Genomic DNA, 18,110 nt, shown 5'->3' with positions numbered 1-18,110 from the left:
CACAGAATACTAAGCAGGGCTAATGTGCCCCCCCACACCCTAGCTGATGCATGAAAGGGTACACATATAATTAATAGTATTTGGAACCTTCGTTCGGCCCCAGCGTTCTCATGCCCTTATCAGAGAAATCCAATCGTATTGCTGGGAGCAAATGATGCACTTGTGAGAACGCCAGCAGCACGAGAAGAGATTGGAGTCACTGCTGACGCGTATGATATTAATAACAAACAAAACAAGGTGAAAAATAAGGGGAAGGTGGTCGGATAAACCCGCATGAGTCACAAGATGCAGGCGCTGTCTTGTCAAATTGCACTGCCGAGTTGTCAGATTTATTTAATTTAGACTTTTGTTGGCATCACCATGGTTCCCATTTTAATGGATGCATGATTTCACTTTGTTTGTGAAATGCGAAAAAAATAGTTTAAAACAAAATTTATTCATGCAGGCACCAGAGAGGTCGTTCCAGAAGAAGCAAACTGAACACTAAATTGTAGCTACGCTACGAGCACTTCCATGTTGTGAGTAGTGTGGCTCACTGGTTAGAGCCGGCAGACCCGAGAGCAGAGGACGGCCCGGGACCAGGGTTCGATTCCCGGCGCGGCAGGTTTCTGGACCAGGGTCAGCGGACTCGATAATTCTCTCGCCTCGGTGCCCACTCTGATCAGCGATCACACTCGGCAACTCTGGGCATTAGCTTGCCTCATCTTCACTAACGGCCCCACCAGACCGCCGGGGATGCCTGGTCTCACCCTGGAGATACCCATTAAGGGACCATCTTTCAGGGAAGCCAGGAAGGGTTTCGCAGTGGTCGAAGCGCCTTGGGACCCTACAGGTAAGTAGTGCGCTATATAAATGCCTATACATTTACATTACATACATCTGTACGGCAGGCAGCAAGACATTATCGCCCAGGACGATAACGTAATGGTTACTTACCAGTGATGGAGCAAGGTTTCATACTTAAGAAGGAATGCGTTGCTTACCTGTAACTGCAGTTATCCAGTATTCAGACCCCCCAGGATATAGCGGCATGGATTGGGAAATTTAGCGGCACAAATATGGAAATTTAGCGGAAATTTAGCGGCATTTTATTTGGCCATTTTTCCTACAACAAACACAGATATCTTAGCTTTTTTAGTTATTTAACAACATGAAGCTATGTATATTTGGTTTAATTACAATGTAGACACTGTTTCCCTCGAAAAGCATGTACAGATATTAGAGTATCTCTGGATATGGTTTGGGAATTCTCAACGTGTCAAATCCTGGTGCTGGTCGTGGGGAAATGAAGTGGTGAAGTATTCCAGGGGCGTGACGTCTTTGGACAGTCCGCACCATTGGTCTCTTGAAGTGCGCGCTCTGCTTGTTGTCGAACCAGACCTGGAGTAGGTGATGGCGTGACCGAGCGAGATGTCAAATGCAGAGTTCACCCGCGTCCACCGTGATGCACACCCTTTGGCTCACGGCCCTACTTATGCCTCATCGTGATGCGCGGTGCACTTTCGGTTCTCTGCAGCTATACGTGTACTGTGTATGCCTCTCCTGTTTTTTTACCTCTGCAGCCCAGCTGAACCCTGCTGGGAGCACCAGTTACCCTTCCTGTGCCAGAAGGGGTCTGCTGTCCCCAACTATTCATTCTGCCAGGGTGTGGCACTACCCCCGCCTCACGTGAGGGGCGGATGTCTCCATTCATCCTCCTATAGGAGGTGCATGCAAGAAGGGACGTTTGGCACACCTCCGCCGGTTTTGAAGGGAAAAGGGCCAGCAGGGCTAGTAGTTGAAGTGGACCCTTCATACTCCAGGGCGTCGGTGTCACTGCACCTGTAGCAGTATTGGTAGCTCTGCCCCCTGCCTTTCTGTCCCTCGGTGGGCTTTAAATTTCTAAGCATTGTTTGATAAAGGCGAGAGCCAATTAAATGGCGTGGGCCACTGCATGGACCTATTGGCCTCAGCACGAGATTAGCAATAAATGGCTGCTCTTTTCACGAAATCCTCTCGCATTACATAGCAGAGCTAACACGTTATGTTTTTGAGTGTAGGAAAGACTGTACTGTAGGGGATTTCTGTTGGGAGAACTCATTAGCCAGTATTTGAGCCCAAAGTACAGATGCAAGCAGATAACAGTTATCTGCAACATATAACGTAAAAGGTAATTTGCTCTCTTAATTGAATTAGGAGCAGAATTAAATTTGCCTAAAATGAATAACGTCAAATCAGAAATCTATTTCTGACATGAAAGTATGGTAGTTTATTTTTGACGTACATTCGATCGGTCAACAAATGATTTTCAAAATGTCTGGCACATCACAGTAAAACACCACAGGAGCCAGCATGGGCTGCAGCGTGACACACAGATCAAAGGTACAGCTGAGGCCAGAGCTCCGAGCAGGATTAAAAGCCGAGCAACGCTGGGCCCGCACCTCCGAGGATCGGGGGGGGACATCTTCCGAGCAGCTGGAGGTGCACAGATGAAAAGCCAGCTCATAATATCCTTGCTGCCCTTGCTGAGAGCCTGCCTGCTGAAAGCCCACTTTTAGTCAGACCCCCCCAGGATATAGTTGCATGGATTAGCTTTTGTAAAGATACAGCGATTTCTACAAAAGTGCCGATTTCGCGGGCACTTTTGTAAAAATCGCCGCATTTTTACAAAAGTGCCGATTTCGCTGCAAATCGCGATATCCTGGAGGGTCTTAGTATTGGTGTCTTTCATAGATTCACATGCCTGAATCTTTCCCCGTCGTCGAGACGGGAGTCTCCGGTATATAGAAAAGCAATGTCCCATGGACATATATATATAGAAAAGTAGGCCTAAGGGCCTCACCTTAGTAGCCTATCTGTGTCCTTGTGTAAAAAGGACCAAACTCCTGAAAAGAACCAATAAGCTAACACCTCCCTCTAGAACAGAGGTCTTCAAACTTTTTGATGCCGAGATCCCCTTGTAAAACCTTTTAGGCGTAAGGACCCCCTTCCGACAAAAGTTTCTAGAAACTGGTACTCCTCATCATCAACTTTTGACAACCATAAATGCGCCTGTTAGACCTCATCACATCCCTCCATCATTCATCATTCATCCACCCACACTTTCACACATCCATCCATCCACCCTTTCATCCTTCCATCCATACATCCATCCATCCATCCACCCTTCCATCCTTCCATTCATACATCCATCCTTTACCCATCCACCCTTCCTTCCATCCACCCATCATTCATCCACCCACCTTTTCACACATCCATCATTCATCCATGCAACCTTTTATCCATTCATACATCCATTTACCCTTTTATCTTCCCATCCTTCATCCACCCACCCTTTCATCCTCCCATCCATACATCCATTCTTCACCTATCCACCCTTTCATTCATCCACCCACCCTTTCATCCATCCATCTACCCATCATTCACCCTCCCACCTTTTCACACATCCATCCATCCGTCCATCCATCCTTCAACCATCCACCCTTTCATCCTACCATCCACCCTTTCATCCTACCATCCACCCTTTCATCCTACCATCCACCCTTTCATCCTACCATCCATCCTTCATCCATCCACCCTTTCATCCTTCCATCCATACATCCATCCATCAATCAATCATCCATCCACCCTTTCATCCATTCATCCACCCATCTTTTTACACATCCATCCTTCATCCATCCACCCTTTCATCCATCCATTCATCCGTCCACCCTTTCATTCTTCCATCCATACATCTATCCTTCACCAATCTATCCTCCATCCATCCATCCATACATTCATCCATACATTCATCCATACATTCATCCATCCATCCATCCATCCTTCATCCACTTATCTTTTTACACATCCATCCATCCACCCTTTCATCCATCCATTCTTCCGTCCACCCTTTCATTCTTCCATCCATACATCTATCCTTCACCAATCTATCCTCCATCCATCCACCCTTTCATCCATCCATCTTTTTACACATCCATCCATCCATCATTCATCCATCCACCCTTTCATCCATCCATTCTTCCGTTCACCCTTTCATTCTTCCATCCATACATCTATCCTTCACCAATCTAGCCTTCATCCATCCACCCTTTCATCCTTCCATCCATACATCCATCCATCCACCCTTTCATCCATCCATCCACCCTTTCATTCATCCATCCACTGATCATTCATCCACCCACCTTTTCACACATCCATCCATCCTTCAGCCTTTCATCCATCCATCCATCCACCCATCATCCATCCACCCACCTTTTCTGTGCCTCTCTCATGGGGGATGGGAATCAGTATTTCTCAGCTTCATTCTTCTTTCCCGCTCATGGGAGGGCATCTCTGTGCCTCCCTGCTGGGGGCGGGGGACGTGTCATGGGACCCACAGCTGCAGGTGCGCAACATCCATTGAACTCAAAGGGCTACACTAGAGCCACTCCCCCCCCCCCCCACATGATCGTGTATGTGAGCCCGGCTGTAACAGCTTGAGGGACACATACACAGTCACACCCAAGTACTTGACAGGTCTTTAAAAGACCTTTTACTTGTTAATGAGGCGTTGATGTTTTTCACACCTCGGTGTGAATTAGGCCTCCGCCAGGAACTGCACTCTGCAGAATCTGAGACCCCTTCCCAGGACTCCACGACCCCCCTGGGGGTCGCGCCCCACAGATTGAAGACCGCTGCTCTAGAACCTTCCTGTCAGGAGCCTCAGTCTCTCAGATTTTCTACCGCACGTTGTGCTAGGGTGTCTCCACCTGAGTTCTCCTCAGGTTTACTTACTTTAAGCTTCTTTCTTCACTAAATTGAATTATTTTCAGTAAAATCTGACTATGGCTGACCCACAGAAGAGGGGTCTCTTCAGAGCTTGTGCTTCTTGTAATAAGAAGAGATTACATATTGAGGATCAGCACAACACATGTCTATACGGTCTGTATCCGGACCATTCGCCAAAGGAATGCAAAATTTGTAGAACATTCTCTACAAAAACGCTAAGGACAGAGAAGGACGACTTTTAATCTGGCTGAACAAACTTAAGACCAGGGACAACTGAGTCTTCAGAGGACGGTGAGATTGCTTCTGTCTCCTCTAAATTATCCTTGAAGAGGCCAAGGGTTACTTCCCATAGCCCTTCAGACGCTCCTCCTAAAAAGACTGCTAAAAAGTCTGCAGTTGTCCCAGGTCTTAAGTTTGTTCAGCCAGATTAAGTCATCCTTCTCTGTCCTTAAGCGTTTTTGTAGAGAATGTTCTACATATCCTCAATATGTAATCTCTTCTTATTACAAGAAGCACAACCTCTGAAGAGACCCCTCTTCTGTGGGTCAGTCAGATTTTGCTGAAAATAATTCAATTTAGTGAAGAAAGAAGCTTAAAGTAAGTAAACCTGAGGAGAACTCAGGTGGAGACTCCCTAGCACAAGGTGCGGTAGAAAATCTGAGAGACTGAGGCTCCCGACAGGAAGGTTCCAGAGGGAGGTGTTAGCTGATTGGTTCTCTTTAGGAGTTTGGTCCTTTTTACACAAGGACACAGATAGGCTACTAAGGTGAGGCCCTTAGGCCTACTTTTCTATATATATATATGTCCATGGGACATTGCTTTTCTATATACCGGAGACTCCCGTCTCGACGACGGGGAAAGATTCAGGCATGTGAATCTATGAAAGACACCAATACTCAGACTCTCCAGGATATCAGTATCTAGGGGAAGCTGGACTATGTGCCTTTACTAACAGAAACCAGAGTGCCTTAATATGGCTGCCGTAAACACGGGAACCTTTCTACGCATGCGTCTGCAGCATCTACATAGTTTGACGTTGTAAGAAAGTGACTCTATATATACTGGACCAAACCAAAGTAAGGTACAGTGTGTATAGAGTCCCCAATCTCCAGAGGTATAACTGAGGTTAAAGTCAGATATGACCGTACTCTCTAAAGTGGTAGCTTGGTCGAGCAGTAAGGCAGTATCAGAGGACAGAGTAAAGCATTTGTTGTACACACTCAGCAAAGTTTCACACACTCAAGAAGTGAACTCTAGGCCAATTGTTTTTATATCAAAAGATATAGGTTTTATTTTTAGAACCAACAGGTATCAAAATATACTTTACTCAATATGAGTGACTTCAGGTAATTACTTTGCAGAAGGGCAATAGACTTTGTAAGTACAATAGCTACAGTGGTTGCAATAGGCAACACAATTCTAAACACAATTTAACTTTGAGCTCAATGGGTTTTCCTACATAAATGCAGTTGATTACTTTAAGGATTACTTTTTTGACCACAGGACTGGATCCTGGATTCAGTCCCGCAATCTATGCTGTAAACAGTTGAGTAAAAGAGTTTTAGTTACAGTTGTATTTTCAAAGAATATAAATGTATTTTCAAAGTTGACACTTCGAAACTTTTCAGTGAAAAACTAGCGATGCTATCCTATGGAAGGAAATTCAAGTCACAGATAAAGTAGGTTCTAGTTACTTTTGTAATGCAGTACTGGACTCCTAGGGTCAGCACTGCGACCTCTACCTAAGACAGGTAAGTAATTCCGTTTCAGTATTTGGTACAATTTTAAAGAATATTTGTAGTTAGCAAAAATCGGCACTTAGAAGAAATTGCACAGAAAAAAAGTCAATGGTTTCCTATGGAAGAAAATGCAGGTAACTGGTAAGTACTGTTAAGATTACTTTTGCGGTTCAGTACTGGGCTAAAAGGTACAGTACTGGCTTCTCTCCTGATCACAGGTGAATAATTCGGAATTCGTTATTCAGTTGATTTAAGATGAATATTTTAAAGTTTCAAAACTCCACAATTAGAAGAAATTTCCGTGAAAACCAGTCAATGTTAGCCTATGGAAGGATATTGAGTTATCGGCTTTTAGGTAAGTACTCGACTGGTGGAGTTAAGGTTCTGGACATAGACTCAGGGGTCTCCCAGGGTCGGAAAGTTACAGTAGTTACACCCTCAGCGGCCCAGGGGCAGCCGGGTGCAGAGAGAGTAGGCCCAATGCAATCCAATGGAGGGTAGGTGGCCTTGGGTTGGTAGCTGCAAGCAAACAGGCCACTCTGCTGTGGGAGCTGGGCTCCTGGGCAAGTGGGGAAGTACGAGTAGGGTAGTTGTTGCACCTCCAGTGGCACTCCGGCAGTTGGGTGCAGGGTGCTTTTGCGCAGTCAGGCGCGCAATGTTATCCAATGGGAAAGTTAATAAGCATTAGAAATGCAATAGGTCTCGGGTTTTTTTGAGTTAGAGAAAATGGCCTTGTAAATGACAATGTATTTTATGCATGTGGTGTGTGTTGGAAAAATGTGTTTTGCATTTGAATATTAGCAATGGTGGTGTGCTGTGCTTTAACGCATTATCTTGAAAAGGTAAAGTGTAGCATAGAGCGATTGCTACAATATTTTATGGTGGATGCATTAACAATTGATAGGTGCATTGATGGGTGGTGGATGTGTGTGCCTGTAGGAATTGTGCAGTGATGGCTGGTGGTGTGTGTGCTTGTGTGGCTGTGAAGCGTACAGAGATGGATGGTAATGCGTGTGCTTTGTAAAAGAGTGCACCAACAGCTGTTGATGAGTGTGCTTACTGAAAGAGTGAACTTTGGTGGTGTGTGTGACTGATGAAAGTGTGCAGTGACAGCTGCTGGTGTGTGTGTGTGTTTGGTTGGTGAAAGCATGTACAGACATTGTGTGTTGTGGATTTGCGGCACTGATGCATTGTCGTGTTTGTGTTTGGTGAAAGCGTACATTGATGGCTGTTGGTATTTGTGCCTGGTGAAAGTATGCACTGACGGCTGGAGGTGCGTTTTGTGTGTAGTGATGAGTGTGTGCTGGTGAGAGGCTGGTGTGTGTTTGTGTGTGTGGGTGTTGTGTGTGGGTGTGGTATGTGTGGGTGTGGTATGTGTGTGTGATGTATGTGTATGTGGTGTGTGGGATTGTGTGTGGTCCTATGTATGTGTGTGGTGAACTTAGTTTTAGTGTTTGTCTCCCGCACACTCAGACAGTGTCCCTACACACATACACTGCTCACTCTGCACACCCACACTGTTCACTCGCATAGTCACACACTGTTCATCCTGGACACACACACTTTGCACCCTGCACACTTACACACTGTTCACCCTGCATACTCACATACTGTTTACCTTGCACACTCACAGCTGCAGTCACTGTCACTCTGCAGTCACACTCACTCTGCAGTCACTCTGCAGTGACACTCACGCTGCAGTAACTCTGGAGTCACACTTACTCTGCAGTCATTCTGCACTCGCACTCACTCTGCACTCCCTCTGTACCTGATCTCACTCTGCACTCACTTTGCACCTGTAATCACTACACTCAATCTCCAATCACACTCACTCTGCAGTCACACTCACTGTAGTCACTCTGCAGTCATTCTGCACTTGCACTCACTCTTTCTGCACTCACTTTCTCTGCACCTGCACTCACTTTGCACTCACTCACTGTGCACCTGCACTCACCCTGCACCTGCATTCACTTTGCCCCTGCACTCACTGTGCACTCACTCTGCACTCAGCATTCTGCACTCACTGCCACTCTGCACTCATTCTGTACTGACTGTTGGTACTTATCTACACACAGCACACTACAGCACACACCACTCGACAGCAGTCTACAGCACACACCACTCGACAGCAGTCTACAGCACACACCACTCGACAGCAGTCTACAGCACTCGACAGCAGCACTCGCCACTCGACAGCAGCACTCGCCACTCTACAGCAGCACTCGCCACTCTACAGCAGCACTCGCCACTCTACAGCAGCACTCGCCACTCTACAGCAGCACTCGCCACTCTACAGCAGCACTCGCCACTCTACAGCAGCACTCGCCACTCTACAGCAGCACTCGCCACTCTACAGCAGCACTCGCCACTCTACAGCAGCACTCGCCACTCTACAGCAGCACTCGCCACTCTACAGCAGCACTCGCCACTCTACAGCAGCACTCGCCACTCTACAGCAGCACTCGCCACTCTACAGCAGCACTCGCCACTCTACAGCAGCACTCGCCACTCTACAGCAGCACTCGCCACTCTACAGCAGCACTCGCCACTCTACAGCAGCACTCGCCACTCTACAGCAGCACTCGCCACTCTACAGCAGCACTCGCCACTCTACAGCAGCACTCGCCACTCTACAGCAGCACTCGCCACTCTACAGCAGCACTCGCCACTCTACAGCAGCACTCGCCACTCTACAGCAGCACTCGCCACTCTACAGCAGCACTCGCCACTCTACAGCAGCACTCGCCACTCTACAGCAGCACTCGCCACTCTACAGCAGCACTCGCCACTCTACAGCAGCACTCGCCACTCTACAGCAGCACTCGCCACTCTACAGCAGCACTCGCCACTCTACAGCAGCACTCGCCACTCTACAGCAGCACTCGCCACTCTACAGCAGCACTCGCCACTCTACAGCAGCACTCGCCACTCTACAGCAGCACTCGCCACTCTACAGCAGCACTCGCCACTCTACAGCAGCACTCGCCACTCTACAGCAGCACTCGCCACTCTACAGCAGCACTCGCCACTCTACAGCAGCACTCGCCACTCTACAGCAGCACTCGCCACTCTACAGCAGCACTCGCCACTCTACAGCAGCACTCGCCACTCTACAGCAGCACTCGCCACTCTACAGCAGCACTCGCCACTCTACAGCAGCACTCGCCACTCTACAGCAGCACTCGCCACTCTACAGCAGCACTCGCCACTCTACAGCAGCACTCGCCACTCTACAGCAGCACTCGCCACTCTACAGCAGCACTCGCCACTCTACAGCAGCACTCACCACTCTACAGCAGGACACAGCACTCTTCAGGACACAATGGGAAAAGAATGCACACGTTTTTAGTGTAAAATGTAAACACATTGTCAACTGTTATATTCCCTAAAAGAAAAACCGAGCACCATTTTGTCGACATTGTGTAGCAATATGCCGTGTTTGCCTAAGCAGTGGAAATGCATCTGCGCATTTTGGTCATTAAATAGACTGGAGTGTGCACTGTTTTATTCGGTGCCTAAACGGAACCAGCACTGATTTACTCAGTAGGGGAAATAATCTTGCACTGCTTTAGTCCAGAATTGAAAGTGCTCTGTTTATTCCTGGACGTAACTGAGTGTGGCCTGTTGTGCTTCTGTAACCAAAAGCAAAGTGCTGAGGTTTACTTCCGAAATAGACTTGAATGGGGACCCTTTATTCACTAATGCAAAGGAGTGTGGACCTTTTATGCTTCAGTAAGGAAAGTGCACTGAGAAGCGAGCATCATTGGCCGTCTCTCCCTCCAAAATACATCATCATATTTCATAGATTGTTTGAAATTGTATATTTTTGGGTGGGAGTTGGTGGGGTAAGGCTAGACCCAGTGACCATCCGCATGAGTTTTGGCAGCACAACAGTGCGTTTCATTTGATGTTAACATCTACCCTTAAAAATCCTGTACTTGCCAATTGATGTTTAACATCAGTGGCATTCAGTCGAATTTAAATAGGTTTATTTTTTTTTAAAGGCTGGTCTTGATTGCTGTCAAATAAGGTGTATATTGGCGAAAGCAGTAAACAGTGCTGCAACTACAGCGCAAAATGTTTTCATTGGTGGTAATATTTGGTCAGACTTTAAAATTATTGTGGTGGATGCTGTTAATAATGTGCTAGAGTAACCTTTTAAATATGAAGACAGTGTGTTTGCAAATGAAATGGTAGCCTAGGTACAATAATTGTATGATTTGGATGAAAACTGGTCTGTGTAATGAGCACTGCAAATAGTTATATACTACTACAAATCATACTAAAAGGTTAAAAGAAAGATGCCTTTCCCAATGGCACAAAAACACGAAAAGCCTGGCATCTGCCTTCAATTACCGGCACCTCTGACAGGTCGTAATTGAGAATTCATGGCATTCTCCTGGCCGGGGAGACAGCATGCGCGCACTTACAGCTCAAGAAAACTACAGAGTTGTGAATGCGCGAACGGACCCTGACATCTGGTAATTAGGAATTTATAGCATCTCATGCGCGTTCTGGCTCGGAATATGCAGGTAGTTTAGAGAGCAACATTCCTAGGGCCTATTGCGTGAAGCCTTACAAAAACACAGCCGTGAGAGGACCAATTCCCATGCAGACCACGAAAATTCTCGAGCACTGAGGAATTTTAACTTCACTATTCTGAGCCCCTTAACAATACGGCTCGGAGCTCCGACCCAATGCTGACGCAGTGGTGACGTAGGCCGAGCCCTAAAAAGTGAACAAAGGAGGCAGGTTCAGGGACGGAGATTCTTCAGGTGCGACCAGCACTTCAAAAGGTAAGTTGAGATCTTGGAGAAGAGGTAGGTACCCCAAAAGGAGGGCACAAGGGGCCGCAGGGGTGCCTTTTGGTGTTGGGAAATCTTACCCTAGGCTGGTCGCAGTTGGAGGGGTCCCTGGTTCTGAGGCTGCAGGCGTCGTCTGGTTCGTCGAGGAGGGTCTTTAGGCACTGGACTTCGGGTCCCAGTCGCCGGGTGGACGTCCTCATGGTCTTGGATCACTCAGGCACAGGCCGGGCTTGGTCGGTGCAGAGTGGGCTGGATTCGCAGTTCCTGGCTGGCACCAGGGGTATGGCTGTTGGAGCAGAACCACTGCTCATGTGAGTCCCAGTCTTTTGGAAGGTTCAAGGCAGGCAGGTCCTCCAGGGTTGTTGAGGTTGCTGTCTGCAGGAGACGCCAGAGTTTCACAGGAGCAGGTTCAAGGATCAACAGGCCCGTAGGGTTCTGGGGCAAAGTCAGTGGGCGTCGTCATTTTGTTAGCAGCTGTGCGGCAGGTTTTCTTGTTTCTTGGTCTTCTTGTTGCAATCGGGATCTGAGGAAGGAAGGTTCAGGGTGCCCCTAAAAACTAAATTTAGGGGCATTACAGGTAGGCCAAGGGCAGGGACCAATGGGTCCCTGTCCTGGGGTGGGTACACCCACTACCCTGCTTCTCTCCTGTGGGAGGAGGGCAGGAGCCTAGCTGTGATTGGGCAGGGCCCCCCATGTTCAAGATGGCCGGAGTCCGGGGTCCTGCTTCACCTCGCCACTCCCACCTGAGAGGTAGAGTTGGCACAGGCTGGCCCCCCCCCCCCCCCCCCGATCTGACGTAGGGTTTCCCACCAGTCTTCCCGCCAGAGTGGGGGTCAGAACTGGTGGGGGCGAGTTGCTGAGTACAGCAAATTGTCTGGAGAAGCTCACAAAGGCGGAACGCTGGGAGGAGGCTTAGCACCTCGTCCAAGGATGTGCATTGTTGCAGGCACAGGAGAGAGAGGCCTCTCCACCCAGGGGTCAAGCAACATGTCTGCTGAGGGCCAGTCTAGACAGCCTCTTCGACAAGACGTGGATTGTAGGTTAGGTTTCAGGGGGCATCTTTAAGATGCCCTCTGTAGTGCATTTTAAATTAAATCCCACACTGGCATCAGTGTGGGTTTTAATGTGCTGAGAAGTTTGATATCAAACTGGTCAGTCTTCAGTGTAGCCATTATGGTGCTGTGGAGTTTGTAATGACAACCTCCCAGCACCATATACTCTTAAATGGCATCACTGCACTTACAGTGCCCAGAAAAGGCCCTAGGTACTGTAGGGGCACAAGGCTCACGCACCTGTGCCCACACCACTGGCACCCAGCTAGAGGGGTGGCTGATGTATGCCAGGGCAGTGGGTTCGTGGGCATGGCACACAGGGATGTGTGCCATGTCGACTGTTTAGTTCTGTACTGAGACACTCAGCCTGCCAAGGCAGTGTGTGGGTGCCAGGGTACAAGGCCCCTAAGGGTGGCACAATAAGTGCTGCAGCCCTTCGGGATCTCCTCTGGTCACCAAGCCCTGGGTACCTAGGGTACCATTTACAGGGGGCTGACAGGTGGCGAGAGATGCCAATTGTTTTTTTTTTCAACACAGTTTTAGGGAAGGAACACAGACCCTGGGCACCTGGTTGGCAGGAGCCCAGGGCACACTCAGTCAAAGCGCAGTAACACCTAATATGGCCACTTTAGACCTCACATGCCAATACCCATGCTTTTGCTTAAACTAAACCTTGTGTGTTCTGCTAAATCATTAATTGTTTAGTTAAAATAAAGTTATGGGGTTAGAGTAGAAATAATTGGTATACAGTGCATTCATTTTTTTCGTATTCTAACGGGTCTTTCTTTGACTTTATTAATAGCTCGCATTTGGGCCTGAAGTGTGTCTAAAAACGCTTTGAAGTAGCTGTACATGCGCATTCGAACACTGAAAACCTTGAATCTGTCATTGAAACGCCGCCAAGTCTCTACCAGCGATGCGCCTGGGAACCTTACCCCATGACTCAGAGAGGGAGACAACTTGCAAAATTGTTAAACATTGTACACTAAATTAAATAAAAGTGCTGGGTGGTATAAAATTCACGGGAAAGTAAAATTATGGGTGGGAACATTGATCAATTACATTGAATAGAAATTCTCATACTGGTATGGTGGGATGACCTCTCCTCGTCTTTCTGACCAATCAAATGAAGGGAATACACATTTGCAACATTTGGGGGTGGTACATACCCTGGAAAATGGTATAACTAAGGTAGGTTCAGTTAGTTAGATTGTCCCTACTTGTCACAGACCTGTCACTGACCCAACGTATGCTGAAGGAGATCGTGGATGGCACAGCCCTCAGAAGGCTGGTCGAGCACTCTGAAAGAAGAATTGGGATATTGCTGTAGGAGAAGACTCATCTAGAAGGGGAACGAGAGTAGCTGCAGAGATGGATGAGACACTGGTGTTGCACTTAGGACAGGTGCGAGACAGGACAGGTAACCTCTTCTGTCGGCACCTGATTAGTTGGGAGCCCTTTCTTGTCCCAGCCCTTGTCCAGGGGTTGGTCCTCACACCATTCTAGATAAATATAATCTGTGTGGTATGTCCTTGTACCATTTCCTTTTCTCACCCTTCCCAGGTACCAAAATTGAAATTGCAAAGTCTCAAGAACTTTGCTTTAATAATTACATTCTTGCTTGAGAAGTCCTTAAATTTCACTATTTTGGTACTTGACTCACAAAATATTGCACAGATAAAGTGTTTAAAAAATTTCCAGAGTCTGTGGTTATTTGCATTAAGATAAATGTTATTTTATACCTATTATTCTAACACCTTTTGAACCATCAGAATTAGGAATTAGAATATATGTGACTAGGATTTGGTAAGCAATGGTGAATAGGCATGAATCCTAAAGGTAAATAAACTTCTGACAGGCAGGTAGAAAATGGATTACCGGTTCAAAGTGTGAATGTTTATGGGCCCAGGAGAGTATGGTGTTTTGAACTGGTAATCTTGTGCGGTCACCAGTAGGAGTGGTTTTGCAGCTGGAAGGGTTTTATGGATTTACATGCTGTGATTTTTTCCACCATCTAGTGGTTGGGTCCGGAATAGTCTGTTTTTTCTTTCCTCTGGGGCGTCTACCACCGTTTGGTGCTAGGTTCATTCATCCCGTGTGTGACATCAGATGGCGCCCCAGAAGTTCCTGTGCGTGGTAGCCATCTTCTGACCCCCCCCCCTTATTTCTGTAGGGTATCCTATGGTCTTCAGGGATCGTTCTTTGGTTTCAGTGATCACTTTTCCCTACTGTGAGCATTCCTCCTCCGACAGGTGGTGAGTGGGTCGCATGTGAATCCAGAAAACTCTTCAAAGCTGCAAAACGAATAGGTTCTTACCTGTCGGTGTAGTTGTGCAGATTGAAGACTTTCTGGATTCACTATGCTGTGCATTATTCCGCGGTCTAGTGGTTGGGTCCGGAAACGTAGTATTTTTTCTGGGTTTTTTGTAGCCCAGGTGGGCGTCGACGTCCCACCATTTGGTGTCCTCCTGTGACGTTGGCACTCTTCCCCCGGAAGCTCCCACCTTTGGGCACCATCTTCGAATTCTTTTTTTCTTGTTTTTGTGCCATCTTTGTTTATCCTTTTCCATTCTTCTCAAGTCCTTTTCCCATTTAAAGGAACTATAATTTTGTCTCTTAAAGATTCAAAATATCTCTCTCTCTAGGGCTGGATCCTGTGATGTCCTGAAGAAGAGCTGAGGGGTACAGCTCGAAACATGTCGGCACTCTACTAGGTTTCCGTTTTTCATTGCGCTACGGGATTGACCTAGAGACCCACCCCACTTTTTAATATATCTACTAGGAGCAGGAATAAAAGTCATTGCGCCCACTAGTAAGGTATTTTAACTCACACCACTCCACTCACTCTTTCCACTGCACCACACATAGTCCTCACTTACCAGTGCTCCTACATAGTTCGCAAGTCGCAGCACGCCTCAACCCGTAGAGGGTTGGGATGGCCCCAAAGATGAAGCATGTCACCGTGAGGAAACTCCAGTGAGTGAGGGGACTCAAGAAAAAGGATATCCTCCCCCTTTTTCAAGCTTGCATCTACTATTGATGGTGATCTACTTCCACAGCTAGGTTCTCTATCCGATACTTCGGATATTGTTGACAGATATATGTTAAAGCACCCTTTGTCCTACAAGTGCTTCCTTGTTCATCTGTATATCCACGCAGTAGGGCTTAATGAACGAGTGCACTGAAACCCATGTTGCCGCCAGGCAGATGTCTTGGATGGGTGTATTTGCCAGGAGGGCTATTATTGCTCCTTTTTTCCTGGTAGAGTGGGCTTGTGCCCCTCATAGTAGTTCTTGGCCTGCCTGATTTAGTTCCTCCTGGTTAGTGGAGGTAAACCATAGACGTGGTATTGTCAGTCTGGATCAATACAGTCTTCCCTCCTAGGTGGGCTTGGAATGCCTTTAGTGCCAGGAACACATTCTTCATCTCTAGGAAGTTGATATGCTTTATCGAGTTTACATTGTTCTACTGACCCCGTAACCGTAGGTTTCCTGAATGTGCTCCCAAACTCCTGTGATGGCCATTGAGGGAGTGGGTGTTTCGAAAGGTCTGCCTAGGTTTATGTTCTTGGATGCCCACCACTATCTCCGTCTGAGCCATTTGTTACAACTACTAGATCTTCCCAACTCCCTGTGGTTTGTGACCAACTGCTCCATAACCGCTCCTGCAGAGGGTGCTTGTGGCGGTGTGCATGAGTGATAAGGGGAATGCATGATCCTATCATGCCCATGAGTTTCATGACGGTTCTCACTGACCTTTCTAGTAGGGGAGAGTATCTTGTCTGAGAGCTTGCATTCTCCTCTGGGTTGGGTATGCCCGTGCATACATGGAGTTTAATCTTTCTCCTAGTAAGGTCTTTTCTTGATCCGGCTTTGTTGAAGTATTGTGGTTTATGGAAAACCCCAATTTCTGCAGTGTCGTTATCACCTAATGAACATGTGTGTAACGTCTTTGCTTTGACTTTGCCTTCACCTGCCAGTTGTCTAGGTAGGGATAGACGCGGATTCCTCTCCTTAGGATGCAGCCACCGCTGCTAGGCACTTTGTTTAGAATCTTGGTGCAGATATTATTTGGAAGGGCAGGACTTTGGAGTGGTAGTGGTTTTTTTGTGGAAGAACCGATGATATTTATTGTGAGCTTGGTTCATAGGGATGCACAGATAGGCATCCTTTAGATCTATTGTTGCCATGAAATCCCTTTTTGAAGTTGTAGGTTTACCTCCTGTAGTGTTGACATTTTGAAATGCGGTGCACAAATGAATTTTTGTTTATGAATCGGAGGTCTAGGATGGGTCTTATGAGAGATCTTGCTTTGGTACCAAGGTGAAAGGTTTCCTTTATAGTGTTCCCTACTTGGTACCATCTCCATTGCTTGTTTTTGAAGGAGTTTATTTCCCGTCTTAACTGTAAGAGTTCTGTTCCTATTAACCTCTTCTTTTTTGGTGGGTGTTTGTCTTTTAGCTCTATACAATAGCAGTGGTAGACCACATTTAAAATCCAACTCTGGTAATGTCTTCCTACTGAAGTAGGATGTGAGCTATTCTGCCTCCTGCTGGTGTTGTGTGGGGGTCTTTTGTTGTGGGCAAGTCACTTGGAGGTTGCTCCTTCCCTCTCTAGGGTTGTCCCCTGGCTCTTCCTCTGCCAGGAAAGGGCTGTCTTGGTTGCTGTTGCCAGGCTTGGTATCCGGACTGCTGGTTCTATTGCCGTCCGCCTACCGGAGTTTGCTGCTGTTGCTGGCCTGTTGATAAGATTCACAATCCTGTGGGTCTTCGGAGGTTAAAACCTCCTCTCTTAAAGCTGCCACTCTGTTGTAGGGCTCCCATACCCTGGCAGTAAATTATTGAGGTTTGGACCTCTCGCTTGAAGCATGAAGCATGATATTCGGAGCCAGATGAGCCTTCTTAACGTTGTGCCTGTGCACACTTGTCTGCTGGCTGTATCTGCTGCATCTAGGGCGGATTTCAGGCAGTGCTTGCTATGTTTTTCCCTCCTCTATAATGGAATTTGTCCTCTTTTTATCCTCTTCGGGGAGCTTGTACATTAGTTCTTCGATATCATCCCATTGTTGTTGGCCATACCTGTTCAGGAGGGCATTGGAGTTTGCAAATGCGCCATTGTATTGCTGCTTCTTTTTCCATCTTTTTTCCCCACTATGTCAATTCTTTGACTTTCCCTCTCTGGGTGTGGGCCAGTGGAGGAGTGAGCGTTGCTCCTTCTTGCTGTAGTGACAATAATGGGAGTCTGGCACAGAGTTTTCACGAATGTATTTAGGGTTCTTTGTGTAAGGCTTATATTTTCTCCACCCTTGAATTTACCCCCTTTGCTGAGGCAAGCTCCTCGAAAGCCTCATTGCCTGGTCTAGGATGCTTGGTAGCATCGGGAAGTATTGTGTCCCCTTGGTGGATGGTGCAAAGTCTCTAGAAGGAAGGAGTCTTTCTAATCCACTACAGGGACCCTGAAGTTATTAGCTAGTCTATTGATAAGGCTGTTGTAGAAGGCTATGTCGCCTGGCGGTGAAGCCCTCAAGGGATAGCTACAGACCTCTTCTTCTGGGCTTTGTGTCTAGGTAGTTCCATTCTTCTTCGAAAGTCCCAGAGGCTTACTACTCTTGAGTGTCGAGCTCCTCTTTGTGAGGTTCGGGGATTGCCAGAACTTCGAAAATATTCTCCTCCTTTTCGGCAGCGGTGGGTTTAGCGGAAATTCTGAATTCCTTCAGCGACTCGATCTCCTTTTTGTTGAAGGAGTGCCGCCATTTCCGCTTCCAGGCAT

At 47.2% G+C, this 18,110-nt stretch overlaps 1 protein-coding gene across 4 annotated transcripts in view; it reads right to left on the bottom strand.

Moving 5' to 3' along the window:
* Window positions 1–18,110, bottom strand: part of CBX5 (chromobox 5) — a 206,875-nt gene that overhangs the window by 10,624 nt on the left and 178,141 nt on the right. The window lies entirely within an intron of this gene.

This window comes from Lissotriton vulgaris, chromosome 1_1 (genome assembly GCF_964263255.1).
Source record: "Lissotriton vulgaris chromosome 1_1, aLisVul1.2, whole genome shotgun sequence".
NCBI classification, from domain to species: Eukaryota; Metazoa; Chordata; class Amphibia; order Caudata; family Salamandridae; genus Lissotriton; species Lissotriton vulgaris.
This window is presented reverse-complemented; position numbering and strand designations above follow the sequence as displayed.